Genomic DNA, 13,294 nt, shown 5'->3' with positions numbered 1-13,294 from the left:
TAGTGATATTGTTGACCTGGAACAATAGATTACCAGATATTTCTCTGGCAAAGATGGTTTTTTTCCCAGAATCAGCAGAGAACTGCAATTTGGGTTCTGCAACCGTGGTGAGCCACTTACAAGTGCCCCATGGCAAGCAAAGCAGAATGTTTCATAGAGAGGAAAAGGATAGGAGGGCTGTAGCAAACCAGGAGTCTATGGCTGTTCATTGGCTGCGTCTTTATCAGGCAAGGAGAGAAGTCTCATCACAGGCATGAGAGCGCCCCTTCTGGTCTCTTGACTCTATTTGATGGAGTTTTCTGTTAAGTTTTTATATGTTGATAGGACAAAAATTCTGAGGGTGGTAGGTCATACAAAGGGCTACACTAATTAGGATTAATCCACTAAAATGTGCTTTCGTTGGAATCTACTTCCAAAATACTGTGAAGAACCCATTACATTTTTTTTTTTTTTTTTTTTTTGCGGTACGCGGGCCTCTCACTCTTGTGGCCTCTCCCGTTGTGGAGCACAGGCTCCGGACGTGCAGGCTCAGCGGCCATGGCTCACGGGCCCAGCCGCTCCGTGGCATGTGGGATCTTCCTGGACCAGGGCACGAACCTGTGTCCCCTGCATCGGCAGGCGGACTCTCAACCACTGCGCCACCAGGGAATCCCTACATATTTTTTTTTTTATTGTCTCCCAAAGATGTGACCCTTGGAGGGGAAGGGGAAATAATTTCTCTTTTCTTTGTGAGACAGAACTAGTAAGCTGCACTGCAACCTGGCATTTGGTTTCCATCTAGATCCCCTTCAATACTACAAATGCTTCAATGATTTTAATCTCCCTTGCCCTTGACCAGGAACTGTCACAGTTATGAAACTCAGAAACCTTTGGAAAGGAAGGCTCATGCTTCCTTTGGTTCGTCACAAAGGGCAGTCTTTATGTCTGAAGTCCCATAAGGAGGACACCAAGGCTGTTCTTAGACCAAGAGGCTCCAAGACAAACACAGCCTTGGCCACTTCCCTGGACCTTTGGCTTTTGCCAGATGCTTGGGTCATAAGTGATCAAGAGAGTTCACTTCCAAAGGGTGTTTGGAGAACACAGTAATCAGTGACAGTTTCATATCTTAGCATTTCTACTTAATTTTTCCTTAAAACACTCAGGGATTCATGGTAGCATATCAAATTACTTGATACGTATCAAATTACCTGAGGCTTTTCTTCAGGGGAAGGGCTTGGGGAGCCAGAAGGGATGGGTTCCTGGGACAAATTCTGGACACCATACAGCTGCCAGGAGGAACAGCTGGCTCCTAGAATGTGCTGTGGAGCAGACCGTTAGGGTTGTTGAAGCCTGGACCTTGGCAGAAGTAGGATTGGGGCCCCAGGTCCAGTGGCTGCCCCTGGGGACTTTGGCCTCTAGCTTCGTAGAAGGCTGTAGATTTGCTGTCTGCACATGCGCAGTTCACCCCCGCATCTGGCCTGAGGACCCGATCGCCTGTGCACAGAATTTGGGCCAGAGACGGTTCCCTGTCATCTGGTCAAGTCCCTTGGGTGAAGTGCCACAACACTGGGACTCTGAGTGGTGTGAAGCAGGGCATGGAAGAGGACTGGGGTTTGGGTGATAGGTGGTGTGAACCAGACTCCTTATGCTGAGTTCGAGATAGGGCCTTGGGCACCCAGGGCACCCAGGTGTTTCTCACACCATGGAGCTCTTGAGATCCTCCTCCTGGGTCTGGCTTCCTCTGGGAGAAATGGTCAAAGAGGCAGGGCCTCCGACCAGATTCCTGTGTTCTCAGGGCCACCCCTGATGCTCAGTACATCTCAGCCCATCCTCTCCCTGCCCCTCCATCAGTGCTGCACGGGCACGGGCGTGTACACACGCACACACATATTTGGTATGTTATCTAGATCACGTGGGGATTGCACCCAGTGATGTTCTTCATAGGCTTGTAGAACACAGAGCCCTACCATACCTTCTGTAGGACAATCGGAATCTATATTGGCATGAGATGTCAAATAATAGATGTGGCTAATAAAACAGTTGAAGGAGAATGCCAGAAATTAACCAATATTTGCAATAAGGTGGTGGAAAATCAAATCAAATGCCACCAAAGATATATGGAACCACACGCTCCTATTGTATTGTTTATAAGCAAAGAATAACTCTTTGGGAAAACACCCTTAGGCTTTCCAGAGATTTCAGAAAACCACTTGGTAAATTGCCACTTCATATATTAATTGGTTCCAAGGTTAGCTAAAAGAGTTAATTGAATATCTGTACTTGTTAATCTCAGGACTCATTCAGAAAGTACAGGAATACTACAAAACAGATTGGTTTTCTGTTGTTTTAGCAGTCAGCCTTCCTACTGCTCTTCCTTGTCAAATATCTATTTATTCAGTGTGGCCTATGTTGAGAATGGCTTTTAGAAATAGAGAAGTAAAATATGACCTAAGACAAATAGAATGTTAACTGCAAGAGTAATTTAGGTTAGAGTAACAGAAAGAATTTATTGCTAAGTCAAATATTAGGTAATATCCTGAAAGACATTTATCTCAAGTGCCCAATAGTCTACCTCATTTTAACAGTGACATAAAGCCCAATAAATCCAGGTGAAGTTGTTAGGTTATTCATTTCTTAGTACCTGTGCTCGTTACCTTTTCTCTCTAGTGGCTGTAAATCCTTGAAACAAGATTCATTGATCTATTCATTAATTCATTCCACAACATTATTGAACACCTATCTTTATTTATAATTTTTATGTAAGTTTTTAATGCAATAAAACTTACATATATAAAGGTACACAGATCATAAAATATGACTCAGTGAATTATCATAAAATAAATATACTCATGGACTCACCATGACCCAACTCAGGAAACAGAAAATTTTCAGCATCTCCAAATCCCCTTTGTGCATACTGCTAATCACTGTCTCCTCCCAAAGGTAACTACTATCTTGACCTCTCACCTGTTTTAGACTATATACACATGGAATCATCCTGCATATATTTTTTTCTGTGTCTGGATTCTCATTCAATGTTATTTTTGGAGATTTATGTAAGTTGTATAAAACATTATGTCACTGGTTTTTATTACTGTGTTATTCCATTGTCAGGATAAGCCACAGTGAATTCAGCCATTCTACAGGGAATATTCCCATTTTGGGGATATTAAGAATAATGTTACTTTGAACATTCTTACATATGTGTGCTTGGTGCACATATCTATGTGTTTCTTTTGAGTTTATTCACCTTTTAAGAGTCTATTGTCTGTTCTCTTAACTTTTCTGTAAATTCTTATATTCTCCTATGCCTGATTATTTTTGATTGAGAGCTAAGCATTGTATATGGAAATGCATAGAAATAATTTGAGGCTCTCTTCCTCCAGAGATGATTTACTTTCGCTTCAGACAGGCAGCTCTGCTGTTGACTCATCACAGTAACTCAATCAGAATGAGATGATTTGTAACTGGGCTTCAGACCTTATGAAAGCTATTTATTTTCAATTCACTCATTCCTGGGATACAGTCTTGCTGCTTTTCAGCCTCAAAGTGGGGAGGTTTACCTGGCCTTCTTGTTCTTGGGAAGCCATGATTTCAAATGTCTGTCGCTAGTCTCCCCAGAAGTGGTGACAACTCTGATAGATTCCCAGACACTCAGCTACTTTGGAAATCAGTCATCACTCCTAACCCACCCCAACCCAGGCAAATGCTCTTTCAAATGCTGGGCTCACCTCCTTGGATTTCCTATTTTTCTGTATCCTAGACCCTGAAAATTATCATTGTCTAAGTCCTCCAGTGCATTCAAACATGAAAAAAAATTGTGTTTCTTTATCTACTTCTTCCCTGAGGGACATTAGGACCAAAGCAGATTAGCCTGCCTTTGCCAGAAGCCCACCTCCTTGAGTGCTTTTTTAAAATGCAGGCTCTGTGTAAGAGGTTGCAGACACAAAGTTTAATAAGAAACAATTCCTTCCCTCAAGCAACTCTCAATGTTCTAGGAGAGACAGAAATATAGAAAACAAACCAAAACCTTACACTACCATGTAATTAGGGCTATAATAGAAGTAAGGATTAGGGACAACAGTGACATGAAGAAACAATAATTAACTCTGTGTTGTGTGTCAGAAAGGTCTTTGCAGACTAGGAAATTCTTGGGCTCAGAATTTTAAAAAGAAAAGGTGTTTTCTTATCAGGCAGTGTGGAATAAATGGAAGATATCCAGAAAGAGTGCTTTGTAAGTCAACCAGAAAGTAACCCTTGAGTTGAGATTTAGAGTAAGTAGGACTTTTCCTGTGGATCAGGAAAGGAATGAGGGTAGCGCGCATGTAGGGCCCAGTGAAAATAACACACCAAGTCTAGGCTGATATCCAGGTCTCTCCTTCATCCTCCCTCCTTCCTTTCCGGTGAATACTTTCTACCTGTGAGAACATTGAGAGGGGGTTGCCACAAGACTCCCTCATCCATCTTAGGAGGTGTTCCCAAACATTTCATTTTCTCTGTAGTCTCTTAGAATCTTTAAGTTCCTGGAACTAAAGCCAGGAGGAAATCCAAAGCATGCCTATTTCTACCAGACCTAGCATCTTTGTCTTCTCTGAAGGCTAGATTCATAAACACAACTGGTTTGGCTTTTAAAATGATTGTCAGCTCAGCAACAACAAGAACCCCCAAACAAAATATAAAATGTGAAAGTCAGACCTAGGAATATAAGCAGAAAACCCAGAGCACACCAGGACAGGATTTTGGCCATCTGCTTCATATAAGCTTCATATAAGCTTCTAAACTATGCTGTGTGATTGGACTAGATCTTTATAAACATCTGGTTCAACCTTTACAATAGTCAGTTTTTCTCTTTTGGCTTGACTTATTTTTACTGAACCTGGCCTTCTTAATGGGCTCATCAGTTTAGCTTGCAGACATAGCCTATGTATATTATTTTTTTTCAGACTACATCGTAGAATTCAGGAGCTCGTTTATGGGAAACAGACTGATAACCCAGAGCTTGAGACAGGGCTTTTTTCTGCTTATATCTATGGATTTTTACTTCAGCTGTCCTGGAATCTTGCTTGAGACAATAGAGGGAGGGTTCCCAAGAAGTTGTTATGTCTTGCTATTATTGTGGGAATAAGGACTTCGTTAAAACAGATTAGTCAAAGAAAATATACAGTGATTCCAGGCAAAACAATTTGTTATTTTAGCAGTCTGTTCATATCAGAAATCTTCTTGTGTAAACTAGGATAGAAATCTGGTTCTTATGTGCTCTTTCCTTTCCTCTTACATTGGTTCTGTTCTGCTTTTTGGTTCCTTCTCCAGGGAAGACCCACTCTCGGTCATATTTACTAATGTCAGGGCTCTTAACAAGTCATAGAATTTAGTTATATCTTCAGAATACTCTTTAGTACAGTTGGTCTTATGTGGAATTCATTCAAAACATTGTTAATTATCACACGGGCCAAAATTGCCTTCTGTTCATCTGTAGCTGCAGACTTTTGGGAGGTTGTTGTTGTTGGGCCTTTTTGTTTGTTTGGTTTTTGGCAGTAGTAATATGACCTCTGGGAGAAGGCATGAGAGTGAACTTAGGGTTTCAGGCTAGGACAAAATAGGAGGAGTTGACAGGTTGCAGTAGATGGCTGTTTTGCTATCTTTGCAAGTTTATCCTCCCATAAGATTATATTCTCTTTTGATGCATTATTTTCTAAGTCTAAAGAACATTTGTTTTTCCATTTTTAGTTTGCTAACTCAGGGAATTATTATACTCCTACACAATTCTCGAGGAAATCATAAACTTCTTTCATGGTTGAAAACTTTGCTCTCTCTTCCACAAGATAAGTCCAGTAATGTTTTTCCATGGCTTGTCAGCGAAAAAATGTATCACAAAATAACATAGCATATACAACTATATAGCTAAGGGGCTATGTCTTATTTATCTTTTTATATGCAGCATCTAGATAGAGCTTAAGGTAGATTAAGTGAAGAGGGAACCAGTGTTTATTGGGGGCCATCTCTGGCCTATGTACTTCACCTAAGGTATGCTAGTTAATACTGACAGTTACCCTTGTGAAGAAAGTGTTCTCAACAGTTTAAAGCTGAGAACAGAGTCTGACATGTGACACGCAAGCAACAAAACTTTGCTGTTAAGTGTTGGTGGAAAAGAGTTTCATGACCTGAAGTTTTTGTTCAATTGTCTAAGATAAGTCATTAAGCATTTTTATATCTTGGAGACACTACTTTCTTGAGATTTGGCAGAATTTTCAAAGCTGGAAAAGCATAGGAAACTTGATTTTTTGACTATATTGATTATCTTAGTAAAGAAAAAAGAGAAAAGTTATTGCTTTTTTAATTTCAAAACTGAATATCCACTTTAGGAATGTGACTGAATGTGTCTTATCAAACTCATTGAACATTTTAGCTACTTTAGATCTTGAAGTTATTTTGGGCAAATAAGCATATGTGTTCTCCAATATCAGTGTAATGAATTAAAATTGAAATATTTTATATTTCTGTCTTTTATTATTTCATGATTTTACTGTATCAGAATATTTGCTTATATTTTACTTTGGGGAAGTTGGGGGTTTAAGATGGTGTATGCTTCAATCTGAACTTTAGGTCCCTACAATTTTGGAAGCAGAATCTGTCACTATTCATCAGTGTAGCTGGTTCTCTTGTTATTTTATGCCCATTCCCAAGCATGTAGGCCAAGGATTCTTTTGATTGTGCTGTCTTCAAATGCTCTGTAGAGGAGGAATTCACAGACCTATGTTTGAAGGGCCATTAAAGTAATGGGAAAGGAGCAATGATCTTTAGGTATCTACTTGTGCCAGGAGTAGGGTTGCCAGATTTAGCAAATGAAAACACAGGAAATCTAGTTAAATTTGAACTTCAGATTAAGAAATATTGTATGGGACAAACATATTTAAAAATATTCGTTGTTTATTTGGCAACCTTAGGCAGTGTGCTAGACACTTTAAAATTTTACTTATTTTAATTCTAATATCACTCCGCTGGAAAAAAGTAGTGTATCACTCCTTTACAGATAAGAAAACTGAGTCTTGCATAGCATGTATGAAGCCTCCCACTAATAACATTGCAGCTGGGATTTTGAAGCCCAGATGTGTCTGATTCCAATGTCTACTCACTTTTCCCTACCTCATGTTGATACCTCATGCTATTTCCATTCATTTCAAAAGGGCAAGCAAAACTCTTAAAAAAATACCCTAAAAATAGCAACAAGAACTCTGCTTCCCTGAAAAAGCCAATATTGTTTCATTCTTTCACTTAGATATTACCGTTCTGAATTCCTAAGAGAAAGAATGGATGCATTAAAAATTCAAGATATAATAAGTCATCACAACACCTACCTTAAATACTGTTTAAGAACTTGACCCTTAACTCTTTATCCTTCATCTGAACAAAAGCAATCTTCATATAGAGCTTGATCAGATCCTCTCCTTTGTGTGAATGTTTTGATGATTTGATCCTCAGGGTTTTATACTAAGACTTGATCTTTAAATTTTCATAGAGGATCTATACTCCACATGTTAAGGGAAAAATCAAAAAGCAGTAAATGGAAGATAGATAAATATTCAGAGAATAGAAAAGCTAATGCCCATTCTTAGCTCCATTAATCTTTAATTTGCTTCTTTAATAGTGAGAGGTGCTATCAATATTACAGGATCTGGAAGTGAATACAAAAGTGATTATTCAAAATTAAGGTGCTTAGTTAACGTAAAGTATTCTGTTGTTCTCCACTGTGACATGGGTGTGTGGGTGGTAGAATACTTTAGGTAGTAATAAGTTCTTATTTTGCTTGAGATAAAGTTTGTGATAGATCAACCCTGGATTGTTTCAGCAAATACAAGAAGTTAACACCTGGATGGATGCAGAATGCCAATGAAGAAAATTCCATTATACCATCAGCTCTGGCTTCCTGGATGACCCAGGGTATGAAGCTTTTTTTCTACCTACTTATTCCAAATAATAGCTATTCTTTCACTGAGAACACTGTACTTTGACATCTGTTTTCAGTATGCTTCTGTTTGTTCCAGTGTCTCGTATATGCTCTGCAGATCTTCAGTCTGACCTGGGTTGACACTATCTACCCTCTTGAAGTTCTTGCTGTAAAATTAAATTTGGGGGTCTCTTTCTTTCAACCTTATGAGCTTTCTCCACATCTTCTTTCATAATTCATTTGTTTTACATGAACCTCTTTTATTTGTCTTACGAGTAATTAAACTTATTATTTAAAACTTTGTGTTGGATGGGATAAACGTCCTGAACATACTCTTATAAGGAACAGCCACTAGTCCATATCTCTTAAAATATTTTCTTGCACTGAATCAGGATTGCTTTTACTGGAACAACATCTGACATTTTAATCTTTTGGTTCTCTTTCTTGTTTTATTTTTAGACATTTGAAACATCTGTTCACTTTGGGGAGGTATTTTTAATAATTTGTTTCCACAAATGTTTGTTAAGCATGTTTCCACAATTTCATTTATAACTAAAAGTCAATCCAAAAAACTTGTAATTGAAAGTAATTTCATGCTTTCAGAAAAGTTGCTAACATAATAATACAAGGAGCCCCTGAACGTCAGGTACTCACTCAGATTCATCAGTTCTTATAGTTCTTCTCCCACTACTTATGTGTGTGTGTGTGTGTGCATATGCATGTGTGTGTGTGTGTGTGCATATGCATGTGTGTTTCTGTCTATCATCTATTTATTTAAAATTTCAATGTACGTGTGTATGAAGGGGGATTTCCAAACAAGAAGCAATGCTCCAATACCAGCTGAGTGTCCTACAATTCAGTTCAATTCTGACACTATGTACCTCCAAATACTGTCAGATTCCAAAGGTTAAGGGCTTAGTTCTGTAAGACTGTCCCCCCCTCCCACCACACTTCAGGTGCCAGATGAAAGTCCATTATCGCCTGTGCTTCTGAGGATCTGCTTGCTATAGACCAGAAGTTCCAATGATTCCCTCCTTGGGTTCAGTTAATTTGCTAGGGTGACTTACAGAACTCAGAGAAAACATTTTACTTACCAGTTTCTTATAGAAGGATATAACTCAGAAACAGCCAGATGGAAGAGATACATAGGGCAAGGTATGGTCAAAGGGCACAGAGCTTCCATGCTCTCTGAGAGTGGCACTCTCCCCAAATCTCCAAGTGTTCATCCAACTGGAAGTTCTCTGAATTCTGTCCTTTGGGTTTTTATGGAGACTTCATTACAGAGGCATGATTGAATCACTGGCTATTGAAGGTTGAACTCAATCTCCATCCCCTCCCCCCTCCCAGGAGGTCTGGTTTTGGTGGGGGTGGGTGTGGGACTGAAAGTTTTAACTCTCTATAATCACATATTGGCTCCCCCAGTAAACAGCTCCCCGTATAAGCTACCCAAAGCACCTGTTGACATAATAAAATATCCCTTACTCTCCTGTTCCCTTAGGAAATCCAGGTGTTTTAGGAACTTTTGTGCCAGAAATGGAGATGAAGACCAAATATATATTTCTTACTATACATTGCAATATGACACTATTTTCATTGTCATCTACCTTTGCTTTTTCCATTTTACTGAGAATGGAAAAAAGGTTTTGTTTTGTTTTTTTTAAAGAAATAACCTGCAATGTTATGCTTTCTCCTATTTTTTCATAATTCCACTTTTGCTCTTCTTCAATCGTTCACTGACCACATGTTGTTATTCTCTTTTACTCACCTTAAACATGCATGAGAAAATAGCTTTCTAGAATTAGTGTATGCCAATAAAGAGTATGTAGTCATGCTTTGTTCCACTCTGTGTTGGTCAAACTGTACAATAGACCAAGTTGTATAACTTCATCTAATCCTTAGTTTCCAGAAGGCTTCCATCAAGTGAGGTTCTCTAAATTTTAAGTTGGATTATTTCATTCCATTGTTGGGATTTCTGAACATTGATGCAATAAAGGACCTGTAATACTATAATTCTTAGTGCCCTATGCTACTACAGCTCTTCCTGTTCTACTCCCATTAGAGCACTTTGTCTTGGGAGATGACACTTTTCAGAATGAAATATACCACTGTTGACCTCCCAAATTTCTTACCTAATTGTTTTTCTGAGCATTGATGTTTCCAAATCAAAAAAGAAAGGGATTGATGATGGAGGGACTCTGGCTGCCACAAAAAATAACAGTCATGCATTTTTTAGGGACAGAGTTTAATGTTTTGGTGGGTACCTTCCTAAGAATGTGATGAAGAGTTATTTCTATCTACTTCCAGATGAACTGGCTTTTTCTGTTTGTGGTGACATAACATGGATGCTGCATTCATTGACCTTTCAATACATTTTCAGAACCTTTGAATTTAGTGACAATAAATCCAAAATTCACAGAGAGTTGACTCTTAGTTCTACTTAACAACATGAGAATGGAAATAGTGCTGCTATTTCTGGGTTGAACCGTTCATGGCTCATAATATTTTAAGTGCTTTAAATTACTGACCAGGTAATATTTATTATTTTAATAGTTATATTCAAGGCACAGTTTATTTGCTCTGGCTCTAATCTAAAATTCATTTAGATCGTGTTAAGGACAAGACATTCAGTAGACGTTAATATGTGATAGACTCTATGCATTCATTCTCTTATTCATTTATTTTGAAGGATTGAAGAGCATAGATTTTAAGAGAATCAACTTTGGATTTTAAACATAAGGTTAACTTTAAATCCTGGGTCTACTTTTTGTTTGTTTTTTTTTTGCGGTACGTGGGCCTCTCACTGTTGGGGCCTCTCACTGTTGTGGCCTCTCCCGTTGCGGAGCACACGCTCCGGACGCACAGGCTCAGCGGCCATGGCTCACGGGCCTAGCAGCTCTGCGGCATGTGGGATCCTCCCGGACCGGGGCACGAACCTGTGTCCCCTGCATTGGCAGGTGGACTCTCAACCACTGCGCCACCAGGGAAGCCCACATGGCAATAATTTTAACAATTTTATTAACCTCCACTGTAGGGTGCAACATAAAGTTATAGCTGCTGCAGTTCCAACTTGGGCTCCAGGCTTACTTTGTGCCCAGGGTCACATAACTGGGTTTTTATCTTTACAACTCTGCCTCTGCGCTTCTCTTGGTGATGCTAGCAAATCCAGTTTCCAAAAGGAAGTCAGTGCTAATGGCATGTGTGCTCGCATTTTTTAATCTGCTCTTGTATTCCTTAACTTTGATGTCTCTACCTGTACACGCCTCCTGCGTTGGTAGCTACATGGCTTTATGTGAGACTTCCTGATTCTCACTGCATTCCATAGCCTCTGGTGAACATAGTACTTCCTGCCAGAGTGGGCTTCCTCTCAGCATCTGTAGTGAGAATATCTGTTTATAATTTTTCTTCTCCAGTGGGCTGGGCCAGTCCCAGGTCCTGGCTTTTCTCAGACCTCCTCATGCTGTGACACTTAACTGGGCTATATTTAGCCAAGTTCCAAGCTGTGACTAATCCATTTTTAGTATTCAGACAATGGAAAATGGTTCTAAGGTTATTGTAGATTATACTGAGGACAAAGTATTTATTCCTATTCAGCTGGTATATTTGAGAGAAGCACAATGCTTATTTTGCTTAAATACTGTTCCATATGAAATTTTATTTTCTTGAGGGGAGTAAGAAAATCATTTCATTTATTTGTTTCTTCATGTTCACAATGGAAAGCCAGATTAAATCCTGTAATACAAATAAATAAAACCTGTTTAATGGCATGTCAGCTTGAACAATGACATGGCAAATGTGAAATTAAATTTTAATGCATTTTTGAAATATGAGGAAAAGATAACCATACAAAAAGTTATGAGGCCAGAAAGCATTAACCATTTTTATAAAAATATTAATAATTTACCATTAAGAAAAGGTGAAATGAAAAATCGTTGGAAATATTTTGAAGCAAACATCTTAAATATGCTAGTGATTTGTAAGTAGACTGTCAAACAGAGTCTTGCAGTTTTATTTGAAAATATATTCTATTTTTAGAGACAGTTTCTACTGGATATTTTTTAAGAATGAAATAATTTGGTAAGAGTAAATACTTTTATATTTCGGGCAATAAATGACATTCGTTTTAAAAGCCTAAAGTTCTGCACATTTATGTCCTCTCTCCAATCTTCACCGTAAGGAGACTGAAATATAATCACTGATGTGTTTATTTTCCTAGACAGAACATGTAGCAGGACAAGAAGGACACTCAAATGCTTCATAAACAAATAAATACGGTGTCCATTTTGTTACTTGAAATGCATCCATGCCATGTGTCTGTGATCACTCAGAGTCCCATTCTTGCTGGGAGTGGAGAGAGGGAGACTGCCATGCTGTGCAAGATTTTTGAAAACCTTGACTGTGTAAATGCTTTTAGACAGTTACCACACAAGCCCAATAATCACTTTGTAAGCGGAGTTCTAAATTACGTGTCTTCAGAGTGAAATAAATTTTGTCCCTGGAATTTGATACTGCTTAACAAAGGCCCTCTTTTCAATGATACCAGATGGAATACCATATTTCAAGGGTAAACTCTTGAAAAAACTTCAAAATTGCTATATTATTTCTTTTAATCTGAATAGGCAAATAAATTAACTAGGTTTATTTCCAGTTTTAGTTTTAGGAGGCTGACTCATTTGCTGTGGTTATGGAGTTATATGTCTTACTTCTAAAAAATTGTATCATGTTTTCTTGGACTCCTCAAACCCTTATATTTTTCTTGCACAAAAAATAACAATTTGTGGCAGCCACTTCCAGCCAGGTTAGAGTAACTGGTGTCACTCAGGCTTGTCTTTCTGCCATAAACATCTAGAAAATTGAGCAAAATATCTGAACCAGCTATTGGCAGATACTGGACACCAGGCAGTTCTGTTTGAGGAGGTTGAGATGGGGCAGAGTATTGAAGAGGAGAGAGCTTTGCAGACAAAATGTTCCAGGATACCTCACTACACATCTACAGACTGAAACTTTACAAAACCATGCAAAAAAACAAGTACTAGGAAGGAATAAGTTGAAACATTCCTAAGACTTACACAGGGCTAGAAGAGCCTTGAGTTCCAACTAGCCAGAGTGGAGACATCTCACTGAACACTTCGGGCATTCACTAGAGACAACAGAGGGTTACACCCTGCACACAGGGCCAAAATATCCCTAGAGTAAAGGTTACTTTTACCTTATTCTAACTGATCTTAAAAACTGACTGCCAACACAATGGCCGTCATCAAAAAATCTACAGACAATAAATGCTGGAAAGGGTGTGGAGAAAAGGGAACCCTCTTGCACTGTTGGTGGGAATGTAAATTGATACAGCCACTATGGAGAACAGTATGGAGGTTT

General features: G+C 38.8%; 1 long non-coding RNA gene across 1 annotated transcript in view; it reads left to right on the top strand.

Annotated features, from left to right (window-relative positions):
• LOC307193312 overlaps positions 1–13,294 on the top strand; it is a 768,132-nt gene that overhangs the window by 323,495 nt on the left and 431,343 nt on the right. Inside the window, exon 5 of the long non-coding RNA XR_013830296.1 lies at positions 7,826–7,917. This is a non-coding gene — a long non-coding RNA (uncharacterized lncRNA). The remainder of the gene's footprint in view (positions 1–7,825; positions 7,918–13,294) is intronic.

This window comes from Stenella coeruleoalba (genome assembly GCF_951394435.1).
Source record: "Stenella coeruleoalba genome assembly, chromosome: 10".
In the NCBI taxonomy this organism is placed as follows: domain Eukaryota; kingdom Metazoa; phylum Chordata; class Mammalia; order Artiodactyla; family Delphinidae; genus Stenella; species Stenella coeruleoalba.
Note: the sequence above shows the minus strand (reverse complement) of the source record. Positions and strands in the feature narration are given on the sequence as shown.